At 37.7% G+C, this 15535-nt stretch overlaps 1 non-coding gene across 1 annotated transcript; it reads left to right on the plus strand.

The window, feature by feature from the left end:
* The first annotated feature begins 5504 nt into the window (after positions 1 to 5504).
* On the plus strand, positions 5505 to 5611 carry LOC133787667 (small nucleolar RNA R71). The gene has a single exon (XR_009872673.1). It is a non-coding gene; the product is annotated as a small nucleolar RNA R71 (small nucleolar RNA).
* Positions 5612 to 15535: the final 9924 nt, after the last annotated feature.

Consider the following 15535-nt stretch of genomic DNA (forward strand, 5'->3'; position numbering starts at 1 on the left):
TATGGAAATTCAAATGACAAACAACCTTTGGGATTTACATGAGAAAACTCAAAGAATAAAATGACAAGTAACTAGAGATGATAAATAAGAAAAGGAAACAATCAATAATATTTTTTTTAATTAATTTTTTTTTAAAACAATTACACAAAACATAAAATAATAATAGAAATATATTTTTTTCAACAACTACAAAATAATAAAGGAAAGTGTTTCTCTTGTTCTCTCTTTTTTCATCATTTTTTTATGTTTTTCTTTTTCTCCTTTTTTTTTTGACAAGAGGCAACACAAAAATAAAAGGAAATTTCAAACAAAATAAAATAAATAGAACAAAAATATATTACAAAGACTCATTTTTATATGAAAAGCATCCCTCTGGTAAATGTCATATTTTAAATTCCAAAGATGTGACTTTACCAACTCAAATGATAAATAAAAGTTCAAAAAGTTATTTTCTCAACTCTCACAACTCACCAAGAAATGAAAAACTTTAAACTTGAAATTTCTCTCAACTACTTATGTTAACAACCAATTTATCACATGTTTGGAAAATGCACAAAAGAACTCTGAAAATCACTTCTTAATAGCTAAACATAGTAAAAACTGACTCAAACCAACAAGTTGTACTCATGCTTTGAATATTTTGAAAAAAATTGACTTAAAAATTCAACACGAAAATAAGATTTTCCAAATGAATGCTAATGAATGCTCACCACCCCCAACTAAAAATCAGATGGTGTCCTCAATGTCAAAATGAATACTTAATGAAAAAGGTAGGGAAAGAGAACACCTGGATGATGACCATGTCCATGAAGCAAGAGCGTAAATAGCCTGATAACAATACCCCAAAACTAACAAAATACAAGAACGAAAAACATACCAAAGTAAAAGAACGACTGAAAAATAAAAAAGATAAAAACAAACAAACCATTCAGAATTTCAGAGTATATAAATTGGGTCCTTAAGAAGGACCTCCTCAATGTGACTCACACTCTCAATGTAATGCTTCAGTCTTTGGCTATTGACACAAAAAATTCTCCCATCGGTTGGGTCCTCGACATCAATCGTTGGGAAAGACTTGCTTCACTACAAATGGACCAGTCTATCGCGATCTCAATTTACCGGGGTGCTAGTGCAAATGAGAATCATACAGATACACTTTCTGATTTGGCTCAAAGTGTTTTCGCAGGGTCTGTTTATCGTGAGCGATTTTCAATCTCTTTATAGATCCTAAAATTGTCATATGCATCGTTTCTCAACTCCTCAATTTCAGAAAATTGGAGTTTGCGATTGAAACATGCGACAGTAAGATCAAAGTTGAGGGCTTTAATAGCCCAATAAGCTTTATGCTTGAGCTCGATAGGTAAATGACAGGCTTTTCCAAAGACAAGCCGATAGGGAGACATCCCAAGAGGGGATTTGAAAGTAGTGCAGCATGCCCAAAGAGCATCTAAAAGACGTTTAGACCAATCTTTTCGGTCGAGATTTACCATCTTTTCCAGAATGTGTTTTATCTCCCTATTGGCTAACTTAGATTGCCCATTAGTCTGTGGATGATAGGCATTGGAAACTTTGTGAAGTACACCGTACTTACGTATAAGAGCTTCAAAAGATCTGTTGCAAAAATGAGTGCCTTGATCACTGATGATAGCACGAGGAGTACTGAACCTTGATAACACACTTTCTTTCAAGAATTTGAAAACTATAGCATTATCATTGGTTTGACAGGGTACGTCCTCAACCCATTTTGAAACATAATCCACAACGAGAAGAATGTAGAGGTAGCCAAAAGAAGGCGGAAAGGGTCCCATAAAGTCTATCCCCCAACAATCAAATATTTTGATAATAAGAATTGGGTTCAAGGGCATCATGTGCCGATGGGACAAGGAACCTAATTTTTTGCACCTTATACAAGAACGACTGAATTCATTGGTGTCTTTAAACAAGGCGGGTCAGTAAATATCACATTGTAAGATTTTTGTAGTAGTTTTCTTCATAGAAAAGTGACCACCACAAGCATCATTGTGGCAAAAATTTAGCACACTAGACACCTCATCATCATGGATGCATCTTTGCATGATTTGGTCAGGACAATACTTGAATAAGTATGGGTCATCCCAAAAGAAATTGCGCACCTCGACTAGAAATTTGCGTTTGTCTTGTGAACTCCATTTATATGGGAGTTCACCTGTTACTAAATAGTTCACAATGTGAGCATACCACGGTAACTTAGTAACATAAAGCAATTGTTCATCTGGGAAAACTTCATGAATAGGTGGACCATCAGCGAGATCGTTGAATTCAAGTCAGGGCAAATGGTCCGCGACTATGTTTGTAATACCTTTCTTGTCCTTGATTGTGATATCAAATTCTTGCAAAAGAAGGATTCACCGTATTAATCGCACCTTAGTATCCTTTTTGGAAAGGAGATATTTCAAGGTGGAGTGATCCGTGAAGATCGTAATAGGTGATCCAATCAAATAAGATCGGAATTTGTCAAGGGAAAAGACGACGGCAAGCAACTCTTTTTCAGTAGTGGAATAGTTCATTTGAGCACTATTGAGAGTTAGACTTGCATAGTAGACAACAAAGGGTTTTCCCTCCCTTCGTTGTGCCAGCACAGCTCCCACAAAAAAGTTGCTGGCGTCACACATGATCTCGAAAGGAAGACTCAAATCGGGTGAGTGAATGATGGGAGCAAAAGTGAGTGAATTTACAAGCGTTCGGAATGATTCCTCACACTTAGGTGTCCACTCAAAGGTAACATCTTTGGTTAGAAGATACCATGAAGTGGCATCCCTCCCAATTGAGCACAAATCCTTTCTCAATACATTGTTTTAAAACAACTTCAAGATGAAGAAGACATGTGTCAAAGGAATTCCCAAAAACGGTTAGGTCATCCATGAATACTTCCATTTATTTGTCAATCATGTCACTAAAGATGCTCATCATGCATATTTGGAATGTAGCTGGTACATTACACAAGTCAAATGGCGTACGCTGGAAAGAAAAAGTGCCAAAGGGACAAGTGAGAGTTGTCTTATCTTGATCCTCTAATGCAATCTCAATTTGATAATAGCCAGAATAGTCATCAAGAAAGAAATAGAATGGATGACCAGCTACACGTTCAAGGATTTGATCAATGAATGGGAGTAGAAAATGATCTTTGTAGGAGGCGGCATTTAATTTTCTATAATCAATGCACATGCGCCACCCTGTCACAGTTTTTGTGGGGAAAAGTACCCCTTTTTCGTTAGGGACCGCAGTGACACCAAATTTCTTGGTTACTACCTGAGTAGGACTAACCCACTTGTTGTCGGCCATTGGATAGATGTCACCAGCATCTAGCAATTTCAGAACTTCATTTTTCACGACTTCTTTCATTGTGGGGTTTAGTTGCCTTTGAGGGTCTGTTCGAGGGATAGCGTCATACTCCAGATTGATTCGATGGGAGCAAATTAAAGGGCTAATACCTTTGATATCAGCAAGCGTCCAACCTATCACAGATTTATGCATTCGCAGTAGCTCGAGTAACTGCAATTCTCTAGAATTTTGAAGATTGGATGAGATGATAACTGGAAAGGTTTCACCATCTCCCATGAAGCCATGTTTCAGACCCTCGGGTAGTTGGGTCAATTGAACAATTGGAACCTCTTCAACTGAAGTTTTTGGATGTGCCCTCTCACGAGGAAGCTCTTCAAAGCGAGGTTGTCAAAACTTAGTCCTTCTATTGCGTGAGTCCATGTGATCTGATATTGCAAGATTAGACTCAATAGAGCCGGGAATTTAATTGTCAGACAAAAGGAGGAGTTCATCAATATTATCGAATTTGCTTCGCAATTTAACCTCCTCGGGAATTAAAGTGTCAATCATGAATGTTTGATAATATTCATCATCTTCTCGGGGTTGTTTCCCGATGTGGAAGATATTGAATTCTAGAGTCATGTTTCCAAACGATATCTTCATTAGGCCATTCTGACAGTTGATTAAAGCATTTGCAATAGCAAGGAATGGTCTTCCGAGGATAATAGGAATTTTTGACTCCATGTTTACCACAGATTGGGTATCAAGAATAAGAAAGTCTACAAGGTAATAGAATTTTTCAATTTGAACTAAAACATCCTCAACAATACCCTAGGATTTTTGGTGGAGCGGTCAGCAAACTGTAGCACAATAAATGTTGGCTTCATTTCTCCAAGACTGAGTTACGAGTACACAGAGTAAGGCATGAGATTTACACTCGCGCCAAGATCAAGTAAGGCTTGGCTAACTTCATGAGTCCCAATTTGGCAAGAAATGGTGGGATAACAAGGATCTTCATATTTTGGCGGTGTCTTTTGTTCAGTCACCACACTCACTTGCTCAGTATAGAAAGAAGTCTTCTTGACATGGTGCTTCCTTTTTGCAGTGCATAGATCCTTGATGATTTTTGCATAAGCCGGCACTTATTTATGATGTGAAGCAAAGGAAGATTAATCTTCTCCTGTGTCAAGTGCTCAAGGATTTCAGCTCGGTTTTCTAGAAGCTTCCCAACAGGTTTCAAAGCCTGGGGAAATGGTTCTTTTGGAGAAGCATTGAATGGGGCATTCTTGGGATTAACTTTTGGAGTACTGGGAGAGGTGGTTTTTATGGATGGTTCATGCAAATTTTTACCACTTCTAGTTGCGATGGCATTTACTTCCTTAACATTTTGATCATTGGAATTTGAGGATTGGGCCATGTGTTGGCCTTGCACATTGAATTTTGGTTGGGAAGGAAGCTTGCCTTTTTCCGGAATGGCCAAGGATTCAGTCAATTTTGAGAATTGACATTTCATTTCCTTGATTTCTTCCATAATTTAGCGATTTAGTATGGATTGTTCCTCTATGAATGCATGAAGGGTATTCTCAAGAGAATTTCATTGTGGATGAGTATTGTATTGAGGTGCAGCATACGCCTTTGATGGTTGAACTTGTTGCTCATTTCTCCATTGGCCTCCAGACGATTGAGCTTGGTTAGAATCTCTCCAACTGAAATTTGGGTGGTTTCTCCAACCAGGGTTGTACGTATGGGAGAATGGCTTGTTATACGTCCCTAAGGCATTGCATTGCTCCTCATAACCCCCCCCCCCCCCCCTCATTTCATTAAAAGCTAAGCAATCCTTAGCTAAATGTTCCGTCCCTCCACAAACAAAGCAAGGCTCTTGTGGTTTTGCTTGAGCAATCATGTGCTCTTTTTGGCCATTTTTCATCATTAAGACCTCAAACTACTTTTTCAAAGCTTCGAGTTCGGCCTTAACATTGTCCTCTTCTCGAAGTTGATAGATCCTAGATGGTTTGTGTCGGTTGGTAATATCAGTAGCACTTGGACTAGTCCAGGTGTGAGATTTTTTCGCTGTTTCTTTGAGATATTCAAGAGCATTGTCTGGCTCTTTTTCGAGGAATTCACCATTGCATAGCATTTCTACAAATTGGCGCTCATTACTCATGAGGCCTTCATAGAAATAACTGACCAAACACCAGTTCTCATAGCCATGGTGCGGGCACTGATTCAACAGATCTTTGAATCTTTCCCAGACTTGATAGAACGTTTCATTGTCCTTTTGGGAAAGTGTGGAAATATTTTGTATTAGACTGTTGGTCTTATGGCTAGGGAAGTGTTTCAGAAAGAAAGATTTGGTCATTTCTGGCCATGTTCCAATAGACCTAGGTCTCAAAGAGTATAACCAATTTTTGGCTGTGTCCTTTAAGGAGAAAGGGAAGAACTTTAGTCGCACAAAATCGACATTTTTGGCTCGGTTATAGAACGTGGCTACTACCTCCTTGAATTCTCTAATATGCACGTATGGGCTTTCATTTTCCATTCCATGAAATGTGGGCAAGAGTTGAATCATGCCAGGTTTAAAGTCTAGCGCGAGCATATTAGGAGGGAAAATAATGCATGAAAGCGTGGAAGTGCGAGTAGGATGGAGGTAATCATTGAGAGTTCTTGGTTGGATTTCATCATGTTGAACCATTGCGAATGAATTATTATCAACTAAAGTTTTTGGAGAAGCAGGAGTGGTGGAAGGAGTTCCAGAAAGAGTGGTGGATGAATTGGAAGAAGTTTGACTAGAAGTTTCGTGATGATTCATCCACTCTAGGAAATCATAATTAATTTTTTTATGTTTTTATTTATTTATTTTTTTGTTAAATTTGTTCCCATGTAGATTTGGAGGTTTTGGGGTGATCTCCAACGCCTTACTAGAACTCCCCAAGGTTTCTGAGTAAGTATGGTGGATCACAAATTAAACCTTTTTGACCAAACAACCTTTAAGCAGAGTGAAATTGCTTATTTTGATAGAACAAGCTTGATTTTTTTTTTATAGCTTTTAGCTCAAAAATGTAATAGTACAAAGGTATATGCTCGAAATGTTCCCAGGCCGATTGGGAAGGTTGCCAAGGTACCGGTTTAGACCCACACTTTCCTAGACAGAACTCCCCGGGGCTCCCGGTAAGTGTGGGGGGTAACACTATCACAAACCTTATTTAACAACCAATCTTTCTAGACAGAACAATATCGGTTTCTACCATTTGTAATATTGCACAATTGTTCCCAATACTAAGTGTTTTATGAATGAAATTTTATGAACAATTTTATGCAATTATATATATCTTTTTTTTTGGAAAACCTAAATTCAAAGGAAAATTAAGGCAAACAAAAAGAAAAGCCTAACCGAAGGAACCTAAAGCAACAAAATAATCAACACAAAAATAAAGTAAAGAGAAGAAACAACCTACTTAACAATATTAAATAAGTAAGATATACTTTTTTTTAGGAAGTAAAGATAAAAACAACAATCTTATAATTATTATTATTATTTTTACAAATATTTCTTAAACTAAGAAAATAAAAAAGAAATTAAGAAAAAGAAATGGAATTGGAATTGGAATTAACTAAAAAAAAAGAAAATAAAGATTCTATAACTATTTTTTTATATATATATTTTACGTAAAGTATATATAAACATAAGTTTTTTTTATATATATAATTTTTTTAACCAAAAAGAAAAAAAAAACAATATGTACTTATATATGTATGTTTATATATATAAATATTTTTGTTTTTGTTTTTGTTTTTTTTACCGTTTTTTTTTCAAATATATAACTAAAATAAATCATATTAATTCCATGAAAATATTAATTAAAATATAATTTATTTAACCAATAAAATCAATAAATATGCATTTTTCACCACTAATCAACTGTCTCCTGGACTAGGTGGATTTTAACCACTGAACCACATAAAAGTTGTGTGTGTACGAGTGGGTTCTTATTTCATTACGGTTTATAATATAGCACTAATCTCCCTATTTGGTTTCTTGGTCTACTATTGGTGAAAAACCGCGTCAACAATTGCCTACTAGAGATCTAGTAGTCTCTAGGAGACGGGTCAGATTGTTATCGGTAGAGGTGGATAGTAGAGAGTTATCAGTAGATTTGATTGAGCTAGTCATGGATGACTTTGATATGATTATGGGTATGGATTGGCTAGCCAAGTATGAGGCAACTATAGATTGTAAGTAAAAAATGGTAACCTTTCAACATAAGGGTGAGGACCCATTCGTATTTGTGGGAACTTTGCACGGACCCCGTATTCCTATGATATCAGTATTGAGGGCTAGAGACCTATTGCAAGGTGGTTGCATAGAATTCTTAGCTAGTATGGTGGATACCACTAGGGTTGTGCCAGTTGGACCTAAGGAGAGCATGTTAGTCTGTGAGTTTCTGGATGTATTCCCAGAAGTATTACCAGGGTTGCCACCCCACAAAGAGATAGATTTTGTTATTGAATTGGCATCAGGGACAAAGCTAGTGTCTGGAGCACCATACAGGATGGCTCCAATAGAATTGAAAGAACTGAAGGTTCAGTTATAGGAGTTACAGGACTTAGGTTTTTTAGGCCCAGTTTCTCGCCATGGGGTGCATCGGTTTTATTTGTGAAAAATAAGGATAGTTGTCTAAGGATGTGCATCGACTACAGAGAACTGAATAAGTTGACTATCAAGAACAGGTATCCACTATCGAGGATCGATGATTTATTTGATCAGCTACAGGGCAAGACTATATTTTCAAATATTGATCTTCGATTTAGTTTTCACCAGTTGAGGATCAAAGATGAGGACATTTCGAAGATGGCCTTTCGTACCAGATATGGGCATTATGAGTTCTTAGTCATGTCGTTTGGATTGACTAATGCCCCAGAAACTTTTATGGATCTCATGAATAGAGTGTTGAAAGATTACCTAGACAAATTCGCAATTGTCTTCATTAACAACACCTAGTTTATTCTCAGTCTGAGGTAGAGCATGAGTGAAATCTCTGGTTGGTATTGCAGAGATTGAGGGAGCACAGATTGTATGCGAAGTTCAAGAAGTGAGAGTTTTGGTTACCTTAGGTGACATTGCTCGACCACATTGTTAGTAGAGATGGAATTAAAGTGGTTCCAGCCAAGATTGAGACAGTCAGGGATTGGCCAAGGCCAAGGAGTGCTTTGGAGATCAAAAGTTTCCTTGGATTGGCAGGGTATTATCGGCATTTTGTGGAAGGGTTCTCAAGGATTGCAATACCATTGACGAGTTTACATGCAAGAATCTAAATTTTTTATGGTTAGATAGGTGTGAGAATAACTTCCAGGAGTTGAAGAGGTGGTTGATCACTGCTCCTGTATTGAGTCTTTCTTCAGATCAAGTGAAGTTTATGGTCTACTACGATTCATCAAAGCATGGGTTAGGTTGTGTCCTTATGAAGGCTGGAAAGGTGATTGCCTATGCTTCACACAAATAAAAGGAATATGAATAGCGGTACCCTACATACGATCTGGAATTAGCAGCGGTGATCTTTGCCCTGAAGGTATTGCAACACTACCTTTATGGGGAGAAGTGTGATATTTACACAACCACAAGAGCTTAAAGTATTTCTTTACCCAGAGAGATTTGAACATGAGACAGAGGCGTTGGCTGAAGTTTGTGAAAGATTATGACTGTGAAATTTTTTACCACCCAAGGAAAGTCAACGCGGTGGCAGATGCCTTAAGTTGGAGAGGTCCGGGACAGTTGTTCATTTTGAAACAGATATCAAAGAAGTTAGTAGAAGAGATGACTAGAACAGATATAGAGTTGGTGGTGGGCCAGTTAGCTAACATCACCTTGCAATCTACTTTCTTGGAGAGGATTAAGGAAGGGAAGATAAATGATCCTCAGTTGAGGAGACACAGAGAGGATGTCCTAGCTGGAGTGGCTAGGGACTACACTATTTCAGAGATGGGTTTACTGAGATACATGAGGCAGATTTGTGTTTTGATGGACTCTACTATTAGACAAGAGATTCTTGATGAATCTCATACCACACCATACGTATCCTTCTAGACACCACGAAGATGTATTAGGATTTGAAATCGCTATATTGGTGGCCTGTGATGAAGAAAGAGGTGACTGAATATGTGGCTAAGTGCCTAATGTGTCAGCAAGTGAAAGTTGAACACTAGAGACCAGCAGGGCTATTGCAGCCTTTGGGTATCCCTGAATGGAAATGGGAGGACATTACTATGGACTTCTTAGTGGGATTACACAGGACCGTGGGTCAACATAATTCAGTGTGGGTCATTGTGGACAGATATACTAAGTCAGCTCACTTTTTACCAGTGAGGACGAACTTTATAGTGGGTCAGTACGCTGATCTCTATATGAAAGAAATAGTAATGCTTTATGGGACTCCTAGGTTTATTGTGTTAGATCGAGACCCCATTTTTACTTCCAAGTTTTGGGGAAGTCTACTGAAGGCTATGGGTACACAACTGAAGTTTAGTACTACCTATAATCCTCAGATAGATAGACAATCTCAGAGGACAATTCAGATATTAGAAGACATGTTGCAGACATGTATGCTGGACCTTGAAGGGTCTTGGATTAGGTACTTGCCATTGATTGAGTTTTCCTACTACAATAACAACTACCAGTCGACTATTGAAGTGGCTCCATATGAGATGTTGTATGGTAGGAAATGTAGATCACCCATTCATTGGGATGAAATTGGTGAGAGGAAATACCTGGGTCCTGAAGCAGTTTAGAGAACCAATGAGGCCATTAGGAATATTAGAGCTCAGATGCTCGCTTCTCAAAGTAGACAGAAGAGCTACGCTGATCCCAAGCTTAGAGAAATAGAATTCTAGGTTGAGGGCTATGTTTTCCTCCGTGTTTGACCTTTGAGAGATGTAAAGCGGTTTGGAAAAAAGGGCAATCTGAGCCCTAGGTTTGTGGGACCTTTTGAGATCCCGGAGAGGATTGGTCAAGTAGCCTATTGATTGGCTTTACCCCCATTGCTGTCAGGGGTTCATAATGTATTCCATATTTTGATGCTTTGGAAATATGTGTTAGATGTAACTCATGTATTGAGTTATGAGGATCTGGAGCTACAGACAGATTTGTCCTATGAGGAGCGACTTGTTCAACTCTTGGATAGAAATGACAAAGTATTGAGGAACAAAACTATACCTTTGGTTAAGGTATTATGGAGGACCAACAAGGTCGAGGAAGAGACCTAAGAATTATAGTCAGATAAGCAGGATTAGTATCCCGAGTTGTTCAGGTAAATTTTGAGGGCGAAATTTTTATAAGGGGGGGATAGTTGTAACGTCCCAAAATTCCTAATAAGGTTTAGTGCCTTGATTAGGGGGCCAGGAGGGCATTATTGGAATATTATGTGTTTATATGTGAATTAATTGAATATTTATGCGATTATGTGAATTGCTTGGGTTATATTATTATAAGACTGATTAGGCATGTTTAAGTGTATTAAATGTGCAAAACATACCTGCTTTTATTTAAATGGGCATATTTGTAATTTCAGAAGCAACTCTCACTCTCTTTAGTCTTTTACATTTTGAAGCGAAACTCTAGAATTCTTGATCCTAATGCTTGGAATCAAGCTTACTAAAGAATTGAAGTGGTTCTAGGCAGAGTTGGAAGCTTGTAAACTTAGTAATCAGCTGGGAAAACGTTGTTAGCAGAGGTAAATTTAAGTTTCCAAGTTTTTAGTTTTGGTTTTTAAAGTTTTTGAAGTTGTATTGAATTTTGAGTTTTAATGGAGCTTTGATTGAGTTTTAAAGTGGGTTATTATGTTGTGAGCTGCTGAGACCATTTATGTGGTCAGGATTGGTTAAAATTGTGTTTCGGGAAGATTGATGATTCTTCAACTTGCTGGAATTTTGAGTTCGCAGGGTCACGCTATAGTGCTATTCTTGGAGCGCAGCGGCCCTCATGAACTTGGTTGAGGTAGGGTTTCCTCGAACTGCCTTAGCATCGCGACGCTTGGTGGGTTGCGTCATGGCATGTGTGTAGGGGATGTTAGGTACTTTCTGCCTAGTTGAGTGTCACTGCCCTTAGTGGGTGGCGCTGCGGCTCAAAATGAGAAAAAGTCAAAAATCGTGTTTTAGGTTGTGGGAACCCAAACCTAAAGGCTCGAGCACGGTTCTACTACTCGATTTAGTAGAATTCAGGGTCCCGGGGCTAGGACTTGGTCCAAAAGCCTTATTGGTTCGTTTCTTGATAGTTATTCCTTGTCATAGTTGTGACTAGGGTGAACTGTTAGGCTCGAGAGGAAAGGATCGTACTCGGGGTCATCATACATTATTCACTCAAGACCTGAGGTAAGAAAACTGCACCTGGACTGTTGTTAGGGCTCGAGCCTCGGTTATTGAACATGGTTATAAACCATGCTTATAATGTTTTATTAAACATGTTGATTGCGGTGTGCATACCTATTTTAAGTAATGATTGTTTATCTGTTATGTCTGATTGAAAAGCTCGACTTATGAATTGAGGGTTATCTGTTATATATGATTGAAAAGCTCGGGTTATAAGTTGAGGGTTTATCGATTATATTTGATTGAAAAGCTCGGCTTATAAGTCAAGGATTTATCTATTGTATCGGATTAAAAGCTTGACTTATCAGTCGAGGGTTTACTTGTTATATATATGATTGAAACGTTCGGCTTATGAGTCTAGGGTGGCAATAGCATGTTGAACGCAGGCCGATGTGGTTAAGCTAACCTAGAAGCATGATATACACTTGAACAACCCTATGGCCCCCAAAATATAAAGCGCTAGGTATGCTTGGCTAGCCCTAAGGCTGGTTATATAGGGAATAAGGCAATGGGCCCCAGTGTGGCTCTAAAGTTCTATTTGGATTTAATGCAAGCATGAGTAGGGTTATTACTACTAAGCATGCTAATTATGATTATGTGATCTGATGATTTACTACTTATGAGCATGATTATGTTTTCTTGTTGTGTCTCGGCTCACGAGTGCTATATGGTGCAGGTAAAGGGAAAGAAAAGTTGGACCAGCCATAAGTTGGAGAGCTTCGGGGGTGGGGTGTACATATGTGGCCTGCTCGAACACTATGGTCGAGGCTATTTGTTGGAACTAGGGTTGGACCCTGATTTTGCCGCTTAGGCCAACCTTTTGTATTTATTGGATCTGTAATAGTTTAAACTATTTTTGGGATCCCGTGTAAAGACTTAAACACTTTTTAATGAAATGATTACTGTTTGACCGAAATTTTTAGTACTTAATCCTTGTGTTAGTTTCAATTACACGTTTTAAATCCAAATGACTCGTTTAGCAAGTTAAGCACCATCTTAATTACACAGTGTAACAGTCCTGGATTAGTAGTACTTTATATTCCTACCTTTGAGAGTGTGTATTGTGAACACTCTCTGACCTTCTCTCACGATGGCTCTCTGTCCGAAAGCTGCCTTCAGCAATGCTCACCATCTGCTGATTAGGTCGCTGAGCTTGGTCGTTCACATGAACTCAGATTCCAGTATCCTAAGATCGTGAAACTTATGTAGCCTCTCTGTGGGCAGAGTTTCTTTGGTTGTTTCCACGAGTTGGTGTGTTCCCTTGCTCTCGTGGGGGTGTTGGGTGACGAATCGGTGATGGAGGGTGCCTTATCGGTGAGGCCACCTGTCGTCCATCAGGGCACACAAACCTAGGTCACCCATCGTACACTCCAATGTCTCAGACTGGTTGTAATGCATCCTCATTTATTTGTACTTGACCACTTGGCTGGATTGGTGCTGGAGGATTCGGGGGGACTCCTGCTTGTGGAAGTAGTCTGTGCTCGCCCTGTTTGATTGGCCTGAGTTCTAGAAACATGAGTCGCCTGCTTATTCCTATGATTGTGAGCGGGTCGGTCTTTCTTGGTGGTCCGTTCTGACGGCACGAAGCTCAGAGTTGCGGTCTGAACATAACAACTTACATTACGACGACTATGTCTATGGGACCTAGTCTTGTGGGACCCACTTGTCCTCCTTCCAACATTTATGGTTGGTTATAGGAGGGGGTAATTGATACATTATCTCGTCAATACGCTTGTTGGCATGGGCGAGATGGCTCCTCAGCTGAGCATTCCCCAGTTTGATGATGAACTGCCAGTGTCGTGGTGATCCCTGTCTTGGTTTTGGGGTTATTTCCCAGAATGATGGGGTACAGAAGTGCCCTCTCCAGCGGGGCTGATTGCACGGAACTCCCCATAGGCTCCAAGCCTCTTCAACTCATTGTTGCGCATCGATCGTGCTACCACCATTTTGACTGAATGAAAAATCTGCAAAAGAGATTGATAAGCCAAATTGATCTCTCAATGAAAACATAAATTTGTTGATGCGGTTTTCGCCAACAGTTGATTAAGAAGTCTAAAATAGATAATTAGGCTTTTTAAGAAACCGTAAATAGATATAACACAAGAGCTTTTACGTGGTTTAGTGATTAAAATTCACCTAGTCCACGAGTCTATCTGTCCATTCCTTCTCTATTTATAGGGGTTCAATGGACAGATTTGGATAACGTTCAATATTGGGTAACTTCTCAAACATACAAATAAAAACCTTAAATACATTGATTGTCTGATATTATACATTTATCAAGCAAGCGTTACAATATATTAATTATGCATATAACATCTCTGAGTCTTCAAGAATTCAAGCCGTTGTATGATATGCATCGACAGCAAGATCAATGCATACCATGTGAGCTAGAGGTTTCCAGGCCAAACCAATCTAAGCATTGAGATGCTCGAGCTATACTTATATTACGTGAAGATATGGCTAGGTTATTTCCTTGATGTCTTGTCGACCTGCGATTGACTCGATTACCCATTTTAGAACTTGTACCGCGTTCTCAAAATATGGATAACATTATTAAGTGTCTGCCAGTTGGACCGCGAACGAGAACGTATGCTAAAATATTAATGTTTACATGGAAACATAATACAATAATATAAACAAGATAAAATAAGTTTATTTCTTATGGATATGTGTATTAAACTAAACCAATTCATTTATTTATTCATACAATTTGCATTTTGTTATATGCTTTCGTTTATGTTTATTTTCAATGAAATTTAATAATATTATTATCTGTTATATGAAACTAAACAAAATATATCAAATAGATTTGTAAACAAAATAAAATATAGGAAATTCTTTTTGAAATAAAATATATTAAACTATAACGTGATTGAATTTTTATATCAAACCTAACAAAATAGTTTATTTTAGATCAGCGTACTTTTTGATGATATCAATGACCATAATATTTTTTATAGAAATAATATATACATAAACATTATAGATACAAGTTTATTTGCTGTGTTGTTGACATAATTAAAAATAAAATAAGGTTTATTTATGGTGGAACTGTTTAACATAATAAACTATTTTGTTTATTTCAATGGCGTTCAATAGAAGTTTTTATATATTGGTGGTGATGAAATGACTTTCTTAGATGCTATTTTAAAACACAAACTGAACGGACAGTGCTTGGTGTATATTCATATCAAAAAGGAATATTGACTAATTAATATATTTTTTAATAATAGATTGCTAAATCATATATGGAAAGTTGTTATATAATGGAAAAAAACGTAAAAAATGAAAGTGCATTAATTGGTGCAACTGATTTCAAATTGTGGTATACAATGTATATTATATTGTAATATAAATTTAGGGTTTTATTATCGTATTTCATTCAATATTATACTACATAAAAGCTCATTTTTTTTCTCTTCTACTCTATAAATGCGATTTCCTACAATTGATTAAATTTGGCACCAGCAACCTATCAAGAACAAAGAAGGAGACAAGAGTTCAATTGAGAGCAGCGATGAGGTGTTAACCAAATAGACTCCAATGCTCAAGTTAGTCTGATTGCAATAATAAATAACGTAGTAGAAATGAAGTAACAAAATAATAATTGATGAAATGATGAGTAAGAGAAAATTGATGATGGCGATGGAGCTAGATGGCAAGGTAGGATGATTAGTTTGACTATCTCGGTGAAAGTGATAGGTTTTACGTTGATTATTTGATGATCCTTGAGGACCTCTCTAGAATTCATTTTATAGAGTATATCTTAGTGTCGTTGGCTCTTTTCCTGATCGTTCTGTCTGACCTGTTCCAAAGGGGTTGTCCCTGGAATATCATCGAAAGGGACACGTCCCTTTGACTCCTTCTATAGTTG

This window comes from Humulus lupulus, chromosome 6 (genome assembly GCF_963169125.1).
Source record: "Humulus lupulus chromosome 6, drHumLupu1.1, whole genome shotgun sequence".
NCBI classification, from domain to species: Eukaryota; Viridiplantae; Streptophyta; class Magnoliopsida; order Rosales; family Cannabaceae; genus Humulus; species Humulus lupulus.